General features: G+C 36.3%; 1 protein-coding gene across 4 annotated transcripts in view; it reads right to left on the minus strand.

The window, feature by feature from the left end:
- Positions 1-16771, minus strand: part of LOC129732358 (terminal nucleotidyltransferase 4B-like) — a 34811-nt gene extending 18040 nt beyond the window's left edge. For 2 of the 4 annotated variants that reach the window (XM_055693189.1, XM_055693188.1), the window contains exon 1: positions 16524-16771. The gene's annotated coding sequence lies outside the window, so the exon portion shown is untranslated. The other 2 variants (XM_055693191.1, XM_055693190.1) reach the window with 2 other exon arrangements.
- Positions 16772-19402: the final 2631 nt, after the last annotated feature.

A 19402-nucleotide genomic window follows, 5' to 3' on the forward strand; every position in this document is an offset into this window, starting at 1 on the left:
AGTTGTGGAATGCCCATGGCGAAATCCAAACTGTTCATTTGCAAAAATTGAATTTTCGTTGATGTGTGACATCATTCTGTTAAGAATAACTCTCTCAAACAGTTTACTTATTGAAGAAAGCAAACTGATTGGTCGATAACTTGAAACTTCTGCTGGGTTCTTATCCGGTTTTAAAATGGGAGTAATTTTTGCATTTTTCCATAATTTGGGAAAATATGCAATTTTGAAGCAGCAATTGAAAATTTTCACTAAAAAATCCATTGTGCTCTCAGGGAGATGTTTGATTAGTATATTAAAGATTCCATCGTCACCAGGTGCTTTCATATTTTTGAAATTTTTAATAATTGATTTAATCTCATTCAAGTTAGTTTCAATCATTTCTGCAGGTAAAAAATTCTGGGACGAAATTAAATCAAATTGACGTGTGACTTCATTTTCAATTGGACTCACAAAATTCAACTTTGAGTTATGAACACTCTCAAACTGCTGAGCAAGTCTTTGAGCCTTTTGTTCATTGGATACAAGAAAACGTTCACCATCTTTTAAAACTGGAATAGGCTTTGAAGGTTTCTTAAGAATCTTCGACAGCTTCCAAAATGGTTTTGAATATGGTTTCAATTTTTCAACTTTAGTCTCAAAATTTTGATTTCTCAGAAGAGTAAATCTATGTTTAATCTCTTTCTGTAAATCTTTATAAATAGTTTTAAAAACAGGGTCACGAGAACGTTGATATTGACGTCTGCGGACATTTTTCAAACGAATTAGCAGTTGAAGATTTTCGTCAATTATTGGTGAATCAAATTTCACTTGAGCCTTTGGAACAGAATAATTCCTGGCATCAACAATTGCACATTTTAATGCTTCCAAAGCGGAATCAATATTCACTTCGTTTTGCAAATCAAGCTCATTATTGAAATTTCTCTCAATATAATTTTTGTATCTTTCCCAATTAGCTTTGTTATAATTAAAAACAGAGCTCATAGGGTTTAAAACTGATTCATGTGATAAAGAAAAAGTTATTGGAAGATGGTCAGAATCAAAGTCAGCATGTGTGATCAAATCACTACATACATGACTTTGATCTGTCAGCACCAAATCAATTGTTGAAGGGTTTCTTACAGAAGAAAAGCATGTAGGACTATTCGGAGACAAAATAAAATAGTATCCTGAAGAACAATCATTGAATAAAATTTTGCCATTGGAATTACTTTGAGAATTATTCCCTGAACGATGTTTAGCGTTAAAATCGCCGATTATGAAAAATTTCGAACTATTTCTGGTGAGTTTTTGTAAATCACCTTTAAAATAATTTTTGAGCTCGCGTGTGCATTGAAATGGTAAATATGCTGCGGCCAAGTTCAGTTTGAACTTCAATTCCCAAAGTTTCAATAACTTTCGTCTCAAGATGGGGAAGAGCACGATGTTTGATTCGGCGATGAATAACAATTGCAACTCCACCGCCGGAACCCTGAATCCTATCATATCTATGAACCACGTAATTGGGATCATATTTTAATTTTGTGTTAGGTTTCAAAAATGTTTCAGTAATAATTGCAATATGCACATTATTTACTGTTAAAAAATTAAAAAGCTCATTCTCATTGGCCTTCAATGAGCGAGCATTCCAATTTAATATTTTAATTGTTTTATTTAAAATCATTGCTAAATTTTAAATTAGAAACAATTTTAATAGTAAAATTTGTGCCTATTTGAATGGCTTCAAACATTGATTTTGCCTGCAACATGGCGTTCATAAGATCGAACATTGCCTGTTGCAAAAAAGAAAGTTTACCTGCCGTAATAGGCCCCAGGCAGTTGACATTAGAGAAAATATTTTCGGCAGCAATATTAGCTGGAGTAATAGGTGTACTATTATTTTCTAGCGTGTTTTGCTTACCCATATTAACGGTCATTTTCGAACTACCAACACTAGGCGGTATAATGTTCGAACTACCTGTGACCTGTGCATAAGTTAAACGGGTATGCAAAGGAGTAGGTAAACTATGCGTCACTGGTACGCTTGGAGAATTTTGTTTTGAAGTTGGTTTTAATTGAGAAATTGAATTTTGTTTACCTTGCCTTGCCTTAAAAATTGCTAAACGGATAAAAATTTGACATATGGTTGCCGTTACAATTCGCACAGCGAAAATTTTTACTCTCTTTCACAGGACATGTGTCCTTTTTGTGAGAAGAGTCTCCACAATTAAGACATTTTTGGTCCATGTTACAGAATTTGGAACCATGGCCATAACGTTGGCAAGTACGGCATTGGGTGATATGCTTTTCACCTCCGCCATACTTCCTATAAGTTTCCCACTTTACACGCACATTATACAAAGCATGTGCTTTTTCAAAAAATTTTAAGTTGTTAACCTCATTGCGGTTAAAATGAATTAAATAATTAACAAGGGAAATTCCAGTTCTCTGACTGTTTTCGCCTCGTGATTTTTGTTTCATTAGAATTACTTGGGTAGGGGCTATGCCAAGTAATTCTGTTAAAGTAAGTTTGATCTCATCAACGGTTTGATCGTTGGTGAGACCTTTCAAGACAACCTTGAACGGCTTGGCGTTCTTGGTGTCATATGTAAAAAATTTGTACATCTTGTCAGTTAAATACTGAACAAGACGATCACGACCCTTTACTGAGTCGGCTAATAAGCGGCATTCACCTCTACGGCCAATTTGATAGGTAACTTTAACGTCAGAAACAAACGTTGAAAGTTCCTTTTTGAATATATTAAATTCAGAAGAAATAGTTACCACAATAGGTGGAACTTTCTCCTTTTTTAAAGATTTTATATTTTGTATAGTTTCATTATTGGTAACTTCCATTTCACCAGCTTCTTGCTCAGGCAAAATATCAAAAGGATTGTCACTACAGACACTCGATGTGTCAGAAAGAGATGCCTCTCTTTTCCTCCCCGCAGCGATGCGAGGTTTCTTTTTCCGTCCAGCCATTTCAGGTGATACGAAAAAAGTTAAAACAAATGTTAAATTCAAAAGTAGGTAGTCTTGAGAAAGACTGATGGGAAATAACTTTCAGGTAGTCTTTAAAAGACACACTGACAAAACACAAACTTTGAAGCTATAGGCAGTCAAAGACCAGTCCACAAGCAACCGAAAAAACGTCTGATCTGTAGGACAGTTCAAGACGCACTGTAGTGCTCACTTATCGACTGTTCAGTAAGACTTCTATGTATTAACCGGGCACTAAGTCCTTTTGAGCCTTTGAAGCCAGAATCGGACCCCATGTCTGAGCTCTGCTTTGTGTTTATATTAGAACCGAGCAATAAAGTCAGTACATTGCTCAATGCTTTCTCTCAGACCTATAAATCTGACATTAACCCTTCTCTAGTTGATAAAAAAAATTACGAATAACTACATCCGCAGTGAGTTTCTGAAGGACTTATCCTTGCATAAACATTAATATGCATATCAACTAGAGCATCCTTACCGGGACGCTTCGAGATGGAATTTCCAGTGAAATTAATTTTTTATAAATCGACATTCTAAGACTAAAGAAATTTTCGAGCTGGGAAAATCACCTAGTTCTAAGTCACAGGTGCCCTAAAAAATTAGAGACCAGATCTATACGTTTTGTGCATTGCTAAGACATTCTAAGGCATTAAAAATGTTAGATTTTGGAAATTTCATGAACCTGACCCAGTTTAACTGTTTCAAATTTTGCATGGGAACTTTTTTCGGAAAGACGAAGTTCTGAAGGTCTTTTTTTCCCGTCTTCGCTTCCGCTTTTTGTGTTCGAAAACTGTCTTTCTCATTCTCATGGTTCTAATGCTATTTTTTATGGTCCGCGCTTTTCTTAATATTGAAGGAGCTTTCGATAACACATCATTTGCATCTATTTGCACGGTTCTACAGAATAAAGGAGTCGATAAGACTACAACGAGCTGGATCCAAGCAATGCTTCCGAACAGGAAAACTACAGCTGCGTCTGCCACAGTAGAGGCATTCAAAGGTTGTCCTCAATTCTTATCAATAAAATCTTATTGTTCGGGGAAATAGAATTACGTTGTCCAACGGTGTAAACTTTTGTAATAACGTATGAGGAAAAAAATCCGAACAAACTTTCAAATTAAAATCTTGCGCAACTTATTTTTTTATACTTGTTTGTTTATTCAAGTAATGTAACTCATTTACCAACCTCATAGGAAAAACTCAGCTCCACATCGCGTTGATTTCCTGATCCTCTGGGGTACTTGCTTTATAGCTTCCTGAATTCCGGATGTTTCAATTGTTTGAGCTCCATCTTGATTTTTCTATCAAACAATCGACGTTTTTTGCTCTGTAACCTTTATGGTAGACCATTCGCTTCAAATTTGCTCAGAAAGTTTCAATGAACTGCAGCTGTGGCACATTGAGAGGATTGTTTCCTTTCGAAATAAACCCGATATTGCCTTGCCGCAAATTCGCTAGAGTTGCATTAGCATAGTTTGACAATGCAAGGTCTGGCCAAAACACTACTTTGTAATTTTTATGGTTTTTATATTTAAAGTTCTAAACCTATTTCATGCAGATACTTGTTCACCGTTTTAGAATCAATCGAATATTTATTGCCCAGCTCATGATATGATCACGCCGACCGACCAGTCGTTTCCGCCCTTAATTTCGCTCGAACATTGCACTCTTGCAAAGTGCATTTTCGTTCGGAACCAGATTTTTATTTGAAGGTATTTTCATTCTCGAAGAGTTTGTCAATAATGTCAATAATGATCTTTAGAATAGTGGAGCACTTAGTGGAGCAAATCAATTTACGACAATCTTCTTCCGACCACGCCTTTTTCCCAACTAAGCGTCACTTGACAGAATCGACTAGTCGTGTTACCAGTTATATAAAAGTGGATCTTCATTTTGTGGAAAACGATTTTTCGATTTGTGCAGCACTTCAAAATCGTAGACACTCACACGTTATGTCCCTGTTTACTGTACGTGCCCCCTGCAAATACAATGATCACTATAGTGGGGTGATCAGGCACCTGCATAGATACGCTTACAGTCAGGTAAGATATGGTTTTGAAAGCCAATCACTTTTCCGGGATCAAAGATCAAATCTCATTGGGCTGTTGACATCTTTTGCCAAGAAACCTTAGTCTGCGTTTAAATAATGCTCCACAGCTGCACAGCAGATGTTCCGAAAACTCGCTCTCAATATTATAAAAGCGACAGATATCATCCTGGACCTGGCTTATTTTTTTAAAGATATATGCTCGAACAGTGCGCCGCTGCTAGGCCTTTTGTTGAGCTCTATGAGCTTTTTGGAATGACTTACATTTGGTACAATAAACCTTTCAGAATGGGCGCACTTCTGGACAGTCAATTAAATGGTCCTGCCCTTTTGATCCTCCCAACAATTGAGTTCCAGTTTTCTACACAGTTTGATAATGCACAGAAAGGACCTTATTTGCGACGTTTCGCATACAGTATGTTTCCGGTTTTGCCAACAAAATTTTTATTTTCAGTTGCCAAAACTAGAACCGTGCCAAAAAAGGAAATCTTTTTTGTTATGACTATAATCAATTTGAGACTTCAAAATTATTATGAAAATTTATTTATTTATATGATTCAATAGGTTTTTAACAAAATCCGTCGTATATAACGTATAATAATAACAAATTTCAAATTTGTCGTCACTTGTAATCTCTCGCAGCGCTTGTACAACAGCGTCTGTGACGTCAAACTCTCTGTTCCCTTTGAAAGCAAGTGACTGTAACCGACGGATGGTTTTAGATTGCCAGACCTGTTATATACGACAGTGGGTTGTTTACAGTTGAAGTTGAATATACGTTGAAACTAAGTTACCCATTACTGAGAGCAATTTCACTCATTTTTAAAAAAGTTGCACGACTTTTTATTGAGTAAATTTTTTACTCATTTGACGAGTAACAGCTACCAATTAGTCATTTGATGAATTTTTAATTGATTTTTATAATTTGATATATCATTCTAGGGGAACTACATTTAATCACGCTGAGCAATTCCACAAAAAACGGGCAACCAATTTAATCGACCATTTTTTATTTGGCTGAAACTTTGCATAGATGTTTTTATAGGCAAAAGCAGAGGCGTCTCGTCCACCTGTTCAACCTGTTCATAGGACAGGTAAACAATCTCAGAAAAAAAAGTGATTTTTTCACATTTGCAGAGCGGATGAAAAATCATCGGAGTAATTTATTAATAATTTCAATGTTATCTCGAACATCCTTATTTTATTTTCTACATAGTGGTAATTTATGCACCGTGAAGAATGTAACCTGATGGGCTACACTTCAGACTACGCCATACAACTCACACGCAACGCAACCCACACGCAATAATGACTACCGTTTGTTCAGACCTTTCACCTGAACTAACCGTCGTTCAACACTTCTCTGCACCTTCAAGTGCGGCAGGGTAGACGCAGTCATTTATGCTCACCACTACTAATGCGACGCCTTGCGTAAAAATGACATTTTTGGTTCAAACTTTCTGCTGAACAAAACCGATGTCAGCGAGAGAAAACAATCATTACACACCACCTCTCTTTAGTGTCTGGTAATCTGTTTCGTTATGCCTTTCTGTTTCTTCTCTCGACGTCATTGGAATTTGAGAGAGACCACGTGGCCGCGAGAGCTCGCGGATCCATCTTCAGAGTTTTCGTAGTGCAAATGAAAAACGAGCAAATTCATTCATTATTTCTGTCAATGTAGTGGAATTCTTCCGTCGATGTATAGTTTCATTCAAACTTCTACACCCATTTTGTTCATTCGAAAACTTGAACCTCGCATAGTCCGTATAGTATACGTTTGTCTTCTTACGCGCTGCTTTCTTTTTAGTTTAAAATTTTAACATCGTCAAAGGAAACGCTTTAGCATTGAACAAAGATAGGGTTTCTACTCATGCGAAAAGTTTAGAGGCAAAAAGATCATAAACATAATTTGATTATCGTTGGACAAAACCTGAATGATACTGACATTGCATATCACAATGCCATCTGTCGAGCGAACTTTTCTAGTTCTTCGACGGATCCAGAGTTATTTACGACTAAAACCGATCATTGAGAATCATGATGTGATAAATGTGGATAAAGATTTCCTCTATGAAATGATGCAGAGATCATCATTCTACGAGAAAATTATCGGAAAACTCGCGGTCATAATAGAACGCAGAATTTCTTTGCCATATAGATAAATGTAGAGAGTAGGGTTTGCAATCCCGGGAACGATTTCCCGGGATTCCCGGATCCCGGGAACAGAAATGTTGATTCCCGGGATTCCCGAGTTCTGCGAGAATTTTTGTATGATTTACTATAGTTTCTTATGCAATTGTGCAATAAAATTTAATTAGTCAAACTGGTGCGACCTGAAATAAATCATTTAATAAAACTCAAGGTCAATGTGGTATTTCAACGTAAAAATCATCTTTACATGTTAATTAGTAGATATTCAATTTTTTTAAGACTGACTTGTTTTAAGTCGTATTGAACTGAATATTTAATATTTTATCGTTTTTTTCCGGTTTGTCTCGGTCACAGAAAACCACCGAATGGCGAAATAACGAAATAACGTAGTTAATCAACCAAAATTCTTCCTCGGAGTCCTACGTTTAATCAATGGTGACATAAACTACAAGAGGGTTTGAAATGTTGTTCTGTCAATGAAAACTAGATTTGTGACGAAGTTTATTTAAAAAAATCGCACCGTGTAATGTTATAGCAAATATATTTAATAAAAAAATAGCGAATAGGTTTGCTACCGCTCAAGTACCTGAATAGTAAATATTTACTGTAGTGTACAACATATTTTGCCCAAAGAATCCGTACCAAATATAGCAAATATTTGCCTCGTCCAATGCAATGCCTGCCTAACGCTCAGTTTTCTCTTCAACAAACTGAAAGCCTCGGATACCAGTTCTCAATTAAAGGTAGCAAGAGCTGAAATCGGTGATTTAAAAGTGTTCTAGAAATCGAACATCAGCGGTAATTCAACGGACTTGAGCAAAGTCTTACAAAAGGAAATAACATTTTTGAGCTTAACGGAAATTTGTAGCGGATCTGAAGTGATTGTTTGACGACATAAGGACCTTTAATTCTCCTCTTCGGCAAATATATGCTACAAAAATCGATCACGAATTTTTATCGTTAACTTGAATATGTTTTGTTTTTCATTTGTTTCTTTTTTTTGTTTTTCATGCGAATTGTATGAAATTGTAATCAAGTTTTTGTTACCTTTTACTAATAAACTTCGTTTAAAATTTGTTAAAATTGTTTTTTGCTAAAAATTCTTCCGTTCCCGGTTCCCGGGAATTCCCAGGAAATAAGATTTTTCATTCCCGTTTCCCGGGAAATCGATTCCCGGGAATATTGCAACCCTAGTAGAGAGATAAAAGTTTTCGAAACTGTTATCACGATACTGTTGTTTCAGTGTTGCAAATGTTGATTGAACAGGTAGCCCACTTGGTCACGCGTCGCCTCTGGGCAAAAGATGCCATTTTGTGATTTTTGTTTAATTTTTTGGAACACGACTCATTTTGAGAAAGATTTGGAAAGATTTTGGAAAGATTTTGATGGTTACAACTGCTTAAGGGGCAAAACGGTTTGTTTAATCGGTATGACGTGTTCGACAAAGTTGAAGATAACACACTCTGAAAAAAAAAAATTTTTTTTTCGCAAAAAAAAGTTGAAATAAAATTCAAAAACTAATTATCTAAAGATCATTTTTGAAAAAAAAAAATTTTAATAAAAACTACAAAAGATTACCTAAACAATGTAATCGGTTCAATCATGGAAAAATCAGGAAAAAAATATATTTTTTGAGAAAAAAAATTTTTCACAAAAAAATAATAAAACTGGGACATTTTTTGTCGAACTGCTTCGCTTGCTTTTATTCGAAACACATTATGGAAAACATATACTTTGCTTGTAAAAAAACAAAAAAAGAAGACGAGAAGATCTTTAGGGTGAATTCCATCATTACAAAATCATTGATAGAACACCTGACAAGATAGTTTTTGTTCTTTCGAGCCTCAAAGCACTCTTCTCTGCTTCTAGTTGCACATATTCGTACAACAGCAGCAGATGAAGAATTGCATCCAGCGCTCTTGATGAGGTGCTGCTCATACTCATTGCTCCATAATGCAACTGACCGTCGTATTGATTGCATAGCCAAGATGTGCATTCCAGTTCAGCTTGGCATCAAGGATGATTCCTAAGTATTGAACCTGTTCACTCAATGAAATTTTTACTCCTCCAAGCTTGAGGGTTTTTAGATTGAATTTCTTTTTTTCTGGTGAAAGGTACGATTACATTTTTTGTCGGATTAATGCTGAAACCCTCCAGAACTGGGTATACTTTAGAGCCTCTTGCATTTGTTTCGAAACTATGTTGCCAAACTTTCCTCTTACCAAGATGACTAGATCATCCGCAAGGCCCACAACCTCTAAATCTTTTGCTTCTAAGCTTCTGAGAAGATCGTCTACAACCAAATTCCACATAAGTGATGAAATATCATCTTCTTGCGGACATCCTTTCGTTGCCCTCACTGTGATAGACAAACCTCCCAAAGCAGAAGTATTTTTTTCCTTTTTGGAAGCATAGTATGAATCCAATCAACATTATATGAGTGAAGTCCTTTTTTCCTCATTGCACTAGACATTGAAGAATAGGACGCGTTATCATACGAACCTTCGATATCCAAGAGCAATTTCTTTAGCTGAAAATGACTTCAATTTTCATAAATAGCGTATGAAGCGCTGTTATAGTAGATTTTCCAGCTTGACAGCCAAAGTGGAACTTTGAAAGCGGTTTTGTTTGCACCTTATCTTTAACAAAAACAAGGAAAAACTAATGGGTCTCAATGATATTGGATGCGTTCTATCACGCTTCCCAGTTTTAGGTCTGAATATTACTCTTACTACCCTCCATTTTGATGGAATACGATTCAACCTTGAGCTGGCCTTTAAAATCTCAATAAGAGAATATAATGCTGGAAATATTCCAAGTACACTTGCAGATTTGAAAGGCTCAAATGATCATATATCACTTTTTAATAGAAACTGGATATCATAGTCTTTTCATTAGAACCTGAAAAATGCGTTTCCATCATCAAATCTAAGGAAGAGGACCACTAGCATAGATTCCGTCGTGACGCTTGTTCAACGGTGTGATCTTTGGCTAGAATCTTTTGTAATTTTGAAACAACTGGAGTCCTTTCTATAGATTCACAGATTTACACTCAAGACCTCCTTTTAGATTTCCTTTCTTCATTGCTAAATTCAGTTAAGGCTCCTCGATATGCAACCCAGTCCAAAGTACGTTTTGCTTTATTGAAAAGTTTCCGAATATTTTTTCTAGGACTTAAAAGTTGAACGTTTTGTTCCACCACGACACGTCCCTTCTCAATGACGACTGGTTGGCGGGACAACTATTTTTATATGCATTTATTACCATTTCATGTAGCTGAATTGTCATAGATTTCAACTCTGAAACTGTATCTATTCTACTACAGTTTGAAGGTCTTTCTTTTCGCACATGTTGTACATATTGATCCCAGTTTGTTCTTTAGGATCTCTATGAGTAACAGATGATGGTTTTCCACCAATCCATTCCAACAAAATGTGATCAGATAGTGTAGTTTCATCCGACACATGCAAACAAGCAATTTTTTTCAGGAATTGCTGGACTGCACAGCGTCAGATCCAAAACTTCACCCAGGATAACAGTTTACTGCCTTTTTCACTAGAGCTGCAGCTCTTGGCGAACTCTGTGAACGTAGTATACAGGGGATAGTCAAAATAAGTGGGATAGGCAAAATTTTGATAAAATTTGAAATGCTGTAGCTTTGCCGAATGTTATTCGGTTTTAATAATTCGAACACCATTAAACTGGAAAACTTTTAAAGTTTCATTTTCTGACCACAAATGTGGCCTATGTCACCGGATGTAGGATATATTTCTGAGTTCCGGTAGGCATGTCAAACCTGCTAATTTTTAGATGGATTTGGTAATGGGTTACCTGATAAAAAATGCTTGTTTGCATCATTGGCATAAATGATAAAACCACTTCTGAAGCAAATGGTTCATCAAGATCCGGAATCGGCCAAGAACTCATCGAGAAATGGCTATTTTTCATCCAAAAGTCCTCAGAGGAACCTGTAGCAGGGGACATTTACATTTTTAAATGAAATATAGCGTGCGACACCTCTATCTTCAGGATTATTCATCATGAATAAGGATTGCAAAATTCCTGGGATTTGTTTTCCCGGGAAACGGGAATGAAAAATCTTATTTCCCGGGAACTCGCGGGAATCGGATATAAAAAAAATGTTAGCAAAAATGTGATTTGAAATAAAGTGTATCAATAAAAGGTAACAAAAAATCGTTTATATTTTCATTATCAATTCGCATGAAAAACAAATTGAAAAACAAAACATATTCAAGCTCACATCAGAAACTCGTGATCGATTTTCGTTGCAAATATTTGCTCTCCGCTCATTTTCATCAAATATATTTGCCCTGCCGTTACTCAATGCGAGATATTTTTAAAAAACTGCAAATCTTCTTTTTCGGCAGGGAACGATAGAATAGTAAATAATCAGTTCAATACAACGTAAATTAAGTCAGTTCCAGAGCATTTGAATTTCAACGTAATTAACATGCAAAGTAATTTTTACGTTGAAATCGTGACCACGACCCAAGTTACACTGGCTTTGAGTTTTATTAAATTATTTGTTTCAGGGCACATTAATTCAAAATTTTTCATCAATTCATTGGTTTCAAAAATTTTTACAATGAATAAAGAAAAAAATCAAGCAACTATTAGCTCAGTAGTGAATTAGTTTGCAAAAAGTGATAGGGGCCATCCACATTCCATGTGGACAGTCCATACAAAGTTTTATTTTCAATGGTTCTGTTTTTGAATGAAATGAATTTGATGCAGAAATGTATATTCTCCCACTACGGGTTCATTCGGGGCATCTAGTTGTTCCGAAAGTGGCCAATCCAGCCTATATTCAGAAAAATGTCTTCTGAAAGATCTCTGATGAAAATTCCTGAAGATAAAGGTGTCACACGCCATATTCAAAGTAAAAATGTAAATGTTTCCTACTACATGTTCCTCTGAGGATTTCCGGATGAAAAATAGCCATTTCTCGATGAGTTCTTGACCGATTCCGGATCTTGATGAACCATTTGCTTCAGAAATGGTTTTATCATCTATGCCAATGAAGAAAACAAGCATTTTTATCAAGTAACCCATTTAAAAATCCGTATAAAAATTAGCAGGTTTGACATGCCCACCGGAACTCAGGAATTTTTCCTATATCCCGTGACATAGTCCACATTCGTGATCAGAAAATTAAACTTTAAAAGTTTTCCAGTTTAATGGTGTTCGAATTATTAACATCGAATAACGTTTGGCAAAGCTACAGCATTTCAAATTTCATCAAAACATCACCTATCCTACTTGTTTTCACTATCCCCTTGTAGTTTACCAAAATTATTGATTATGGTATGTAGATGTATTTTGTATGTCGTAGAAACAAATTTTTTAGTATTACGCTGTTGGTAGCTGGGATCGTGGATGCTCTCTCTTAATCAGTACCTGAATGGTGGTAAATTTTTATCTACAACCACTGAACCGATAGGGCTGAAATTTTGTTTCAGCATGTAAAAAGCATGTTAAGCATGTAACTTAATAAAATTCCAAAAATTGCCAAAATAGCGGCCATTTCAGTGAAAAATTATCACTATTAAAAAATCATGAAATATTGAAAAATTCAGATGTTGAACAACGACTATGTAGCAAGTTAGATAATTAATTTTTACATGCTTAAAAAAATCAGCCAAATCGATTCAGTAGATGCTGAGAAAAACTTACCACCAGTTGAAAAAACATGATCGAAGAAACCACGACATGCAAATTACATCTTCGAAACATACCATCATCAATAGGTAGAATACCCGAACACTTCACCTTGCTCTAAATATCCGAGAAAACTCACGAAAATTATTTATTTATCAACCTTCCAGAGTAGGGTCCCCCCTTAATATTCGTTAACGCATTATCATTGATTTTTTTAAATTTTTGATTTTCACATAGTTTATAATCTATTACATAAGCAGTGAAATCTCAACTCTTACCAAATTCTATAGAAGATCCTGTTTAAGCGCACCCTGTTATAAGACATGTACAGTTTACAGAAGACAACTAAGGATGCTCCTGATCTTGTAGAAAGGTTGACGATACGTTTTCTTCCTAACCTTATTGCGAGCTACATGTCTAGGATAATATTTGCACACACAGATACCAAGCAGAGCTTGTGTAGAAGAGCAAAATTTGAAAGTTCGTTACTGGTACAGTTTGCTGAAAAGTTGTCGTCAACATTAATCTGCCCGACGGCTGCCTGATCGTTTACAACATTCACTAGAGAAAATTTCTTATGAGAATAAAACCCAAGCTAATGCTGCTAGTAGAAAAGAAAAATGATCGAAAGAAGAACTTAACCATCGGAGCAGGACGCAATTATACGAATGGACTGAACCAACAAATTACGAAACACTTCTGCTGTTAGGAAAATCTACCTGAATTCTAATTAGACAACAAGTTCCTGTTTTCATTTAGGAGACAATTTTTATCCCTAAACGTATGTAATTCAAAACAAACGTTTTAAAATCAGCATCGATATTATTTTATTGTGAAAGTTGTGCAAACCTAAATTTAATTTTATCAAGAAGCATTTTGAGACGCTTTTTTCCCATGAAATTTGAATCTTCACGGCATTTCAAAGCCAATATGCTGTTCAGATTTCTCTAACATGTTTATTTCAGACTGTTTTAAACTGTTAGTGGTCTTATGGCCATTTCTTTACAATACAATTCCCCCCAAGTTCTTGATCTTGACGAAGAGTTGACATAATTTTTATTCCAGAAGAATCGTTTTTATTTGCTTTCTGGATAAGTTTATGTTTTCCTACTGGAGTTTTCGAATCCTGAAGGGCGTAGCACAGCAAACCAAACTACTTTTTTATCAAAAGTAGGTTTACTCATTTTTGTTAGTTGTACCATTGATTAATTGATATTAATGTTTTTCTAGTACCGTGCAACAAAGCCAGCATTTCTCCTGGCGCTTCCAGGCCGAACATTTCTTGCGTGTAGCGACCTTTTGATGTGAAAGTCGCAATTTTGTTTTCTTCGGTTGGCTGAATTTCAACTTTCCTGTTAGAGAGCGGTAAGCAACTTCGACAGGGGACTAGACGGTCTACGCTACCTGGTGCTGGCTTTGTGGTTGCAGGTTTTAAAAAGGATGATTATTGTCCTGCAAACATTAGATCGTACTCGATTTGTGTGTTGGCTAGAAGTTTGGCATTTTGGCCTGCAGTGTTCTGAGCAGTGACTAATTGAAGAAGTGAAAAGTGGTATTGGCAGTGATTTTGATATTCAACTTGGACCTTGGAAAGTGTTAAGCATCTTTTAAATTAGTTCTGTACAAAGAAAAAATTAGAAGATGGTGGACAATTACGGTTAGTAGAAATAAGTAGTTGGAATTATTTCCGATTATGTTGGTGGGCTTCAGATTATTTGAACCTTTTACTGCATTGTTTTTCATTTAATGCAACTATCTTTTGATTGCTCTATAAAATTTGTGTATCACAAACTTAATTGTAATGAATCTCATAATTAAGATGTTTGAGTAAAATAATTTGCATTAGTTCGGATCAAAGTCGAGAAGAACGATTGATGTTTGATATGGAAAGGAGATTACCTCCAAACTTTTTAAAGAAGCTTTACATTTGTTTTATCGAAGATTATCTGTCGAATTTTGATGATGGTATCAATTATATCATTACAGACAATAACTTGTTTTTTTGCCCCATACAAATTGAATATACATACAATATTAGTCACATCATTGATGGAAATTGATGAATTTTCCAACTAAATTGTTTCTCGCCATTCAAAAAACATATTCAAATGGGGAAAGCATGCTTTTTCAGTTTCTGGAACACAGCACGGTCTCCAGATACCACCTAGTTTTGACCACCGTCACAAGCTTCTCCACTGTGCAACAAGAACTCTCGTGTAATACGTAGTGCGGCAGCTTTTTGGTCACGCCATTTTAGTTCATCTGCCAATTGTACTGCGTTTTTTCTCCTCCGCAATTATTTTATCGCATTTATCACACTGAATGCGTGCCGAAATATCTAGCCGACAGCACTACGACGCAATGCCAGGTTTTTACTGTCTATTGTATGAAATAATAAACACAATTTTGCCTGTTTTATTCCTCTCATAGTTCACTGTTATCCACTGAACTCGGAAGACTAGAGCGTGAAAAAAAACTAAACCACATGTATCCACGATGAATTTTCTCGTCCTCGTTTCGAGTCGCATAGATCACCCACTAATTATCTGCCTTCCATCGGATTACTACCAAAATTTCAACGTAGATTGCACTCGGCAACAGATAGAATGTTTTTTTCCTAAGTGCTTTTTACTAATCACTATCACTGCAATCACTAACAAGACAGAAGCTTGATTAAATCGCGTGCTTCAATCACACATTAATCACATGAGGAAAGCTATCACCTTCGAAGGCGGTTTTTTAATTTTTCTGACCGTAGCACAATCACGGTTCTCACTCGCAGACGTAGAAATTATCCCTTAATATAAGTCCATAGTAGTATTTCGTGTCGTTCTACACTCCTGACACACATGACGCATTTTCAATGTCGCACACAATTGCAGTGATGGCAAGGGCTCCTGTAAAACAAGGTACAGTTACTATATACCGTTCCAATGAACTAAAACCAGTTAGAATCTTATTAGAATTTTAACGATATTTTTTTACGTAAAAAATCGCATTAAAAATTTTCTAGCACTTCGAATTTACCTTACACACAATATGTTTCTCTCGAAAATACTAACTTTTTGTTTAACCGTTATTCATGCCGACATAACAACCCTTTATCTGGTACCACTGCAATTGCGCGACCGTTTTGACGTTTTCTACTACTACTATTTTTGACAACTGTTCTGCATTCTCACTCATACACTGACTTCCGTAATACAATGCACTTTCGCGTACACCAGTCACCCGAAAGATCCGCGTGAGCAGGAAGAAGCACTAGGGAAAGCATGAGCGAGACAAGCTAGAATGCTCCTCCCGTCAGCATACCCTTCCTCCTGTAACTGCCTTTCCTTTCCTTTCCTATCAACACACAATCGACTAGCAAAGCAATCCTACTGCTGGCTGCCAGTTTCCGCTCCTTTGCTATGCTTCAGAAGTTTCACACTCTTCGCTGATGAACAAAAGATGAAAAAAAATTTCACAATTTTAAAAGCCCTCAATCGGTTGCAGTACCTTTTCAATCACTTATCGCTGCGACGAGCACCAAAACACACTTTTCACACAACTTTGCCACCCCGACAGCGGAATGTGCAGTCAATATTCTTCCGCCACTGACAAAAATTCGATTGGGCGAACACGAAAAGAAAGATGGTGTGCGACGTCACACCGAGTGTGCCTTTTTTACCTCACACAGCAATCCCACCCCGGTTGATGAAAAACCGGATTTGGAACACTAGCGCCAACACCCAGCGCGTAATCCGGAGCTGGCTGCACCACAGGGAACGAAATTCACGCGACGAAATCCTTGACGGTAATCCGCTCCACCGAGAAAAAGAAATCCGCGAGGATAAATTTGGCCGCAAGAAAGGGCGAGAGAAAAAATACTGCTGTGCAGTCCGCGAGCGATACACACACGGTATGCAAGTGGGAACTCGATGGCGATGTCGACCGCAGTGTGAAGAGCCAATGTACTAGTAGTGGAAAGGTAGCGCCTGACGGGTAAACCGATGAATGTTTCACAATTTGCTTTAAAGGTTTCATTGACGCGGGCTGAATTGCCCGTGCATGATTGAACATAAATTGTGCAAAATATTTGTAATATTTAAGTACTTTAAGTACTAATTAGACAAATTAAGGTAGCAAAACGAGTGAAATTTGTCCTTGTCAACAAACCGCTACCTGCACACATCTATCAGCTTGTCAGCAGCGAATGTCAAATGAAAAGTCGACAAAGCGTTAGACCGAAAAGCCCGAAAAGGCACTCGGAAACAAGAGCCGGAAATCAACTGTGGTTACACAAACTATCGATATATTGTCGATATAATCTGCAGGCATGCCAGATGGGATTAAATTAACTACGTTATCGTGGGGTAATGTGTACTTCAAAATATGTGTAATTTTAACAAAGACAAACTTCAACCGCAGACTTCAACCTATTATGGACTGGACCTTGATCCCAATTTATTCTCCAACGTGATTGTCATGATATTGTGTGATATTGGCTGAAAGTGGTAAGTCTGACTATTTGATGTGTAATTTTACATTATTGATTAAATGCACTTCTATCCATTAAGAAACACTCAGCTTGAATTACCAGATTATTTTACAATGCATATCTACTTTCAAAATGCGCCCTTCTTAAAGCGCCTCACAAGTTAAACACTGCAAACTGAGACATTTTTTTCAGGTGAGCTGGAATATATAAATAAACAAGGAAAAAATCTTTATGTGCAATACTGATACTTCCTCTCCAACCCTCCGAGGCAAAAAAAACGTTACCTCACCCCGTGCCTACTTTTTTACCAAACCATTACACCATGTTTTACTTATCATGGGCTAAACCGCAGTCCAAGCTGAATTTCCAAAATATGTAAATTTTTATAGTACTAGTAATACATTACCAGCTAGCGCTACCAGCGATGCCAGACTCATATTCTATTTAAGTTACGATCCCGGTTTGTTCGGTACGTTTATCAATTAAAAAGATACATGTTTGTGAGCTTAAGGCTCAAACTTAACTGATTTATTATGTGGTTCGAAATGATCAACAACAAAGGTCGTTACAGCGCATTCTGCCAACTCGGCAGTTTCGGTGCTATTGCATCGATAAGCAAAGTGAACAGAATGCTGTACGTCGATATATTTTGAATTTCATTTATTTGCGTTCTCAACTTATATATTCGCGATTAAATTTTATCGTTGCACGTCTGTCTGGGCTTTAACGTTATTGTTCTCAATTTTTCTTTAAATTTTCTTTCTGCACTAGTTTGTACTGTATGACACAAAAACAATATAAAATTCTGAAATTGAAATCATGATGTATAAAGACATGGTGTAACGGTATGTCAAAAGCAGAATCGGCCATATTTGAAAAAAAAACATTCAAAAAAAAGTTTGTTTATAAACCACTAGGGTACAAAAATTATCGCATCTCATTATATATTGTTCGGATGTATTTAAATTATAAATATGGCAATGCTGCATACCTTGCTGCCAGTATTCATTAATTTAAGAAACAATTTCCAACTTAAAACACCTGAATTAGTGGTATTCAATTGCCTAGTTAGTAAGGATATATCAACAAACACGAAAAAGTTATTCGCTGTTGCATAGTGTCTCCAACCGTTCAAAGTGAAAAAAACGCTTCCTCACCCCGCGCCTACTGTTTGGTCAAACCGTTACATTATGTTCCAATCATCATGGTTGAAATAATGATGATTTTATTATTATCTTTCTAAGTACAAGAAAATTGTAAACCAATCTTAGTTCAATTTCAAATGTGTAAAATTTCGCAATAGAGTTGTTCAGCTATTCACGGATTTCTGATTTTTATATCTCTGCTTCCTCACAATAGTTTGGGTTCAATTGCGCCGCACACTCTTATCGGATGAGTTTGCATGCAGTGCACGATGTACCTGTTTAACAGGCGATTGAATTGATGCGACACATTTTGTTTTTTGGATTGAATTGGGTTGTTCAGCTACTCACGGATTTCTGATTTTTATATATCAGGTAAAAGGGTTTAATCACATACATAAGACATCAGAGGCGACGCGTGACCAAGTGGGCTACCTGTTCATGAACATTTGCAACGCTAAAACAACAGTATTTTGATAAGAGTTTTGAGAACTTTTATGTCTCTACATTTATCCATATGACAAAGAAATCCTACGATTTATTATTAGCGCGAACTTTTCGATAATTTCCTCGTAGAATAGTTATATCTGCATCATTTCATAGAGGAAATATTTTTCCACAGTTATAACTCTTGATCTGCCGAAGAACTGATTGAATTCGTTCGACGGGTGCCATTGTGTCCGAATGCCAGTACAGTCGCCGTTCGATAACTGCATGACTTTTAACTGCAAGACCGATAACTGCAACAACTTTGCAGTTATCGCACCGCAATCCGTCAAATCTGATGTAAAAGTCATTTTTGACATTGAAGTGACAGATCTCGTGGGGGTATTCTAAATGCATTCAAAAATGAAAATTTTTGAATCTCTAGAAACATTTCAAAAGGACTCTTTCATTTCTCTCGATTTTTTTTTCGATTGCGTTTAC

Source organism: Wyeomyia smithii, chromosome 3 (assembly GCF_029784165.1).
Source record: "Wyeomyia smithii strain HCP4-BCI-WySm-NY-G18 chromosome 3, ASM2978416v1, whole genome shotgun sequence".
Taxonomy (NCBI): domain Eukaryota; kingdom Metazoa; phylum Arthropoda; class Insecta; order Diptera; family Culicidae; genus Wyeomyia; species Wyeomyia smithii.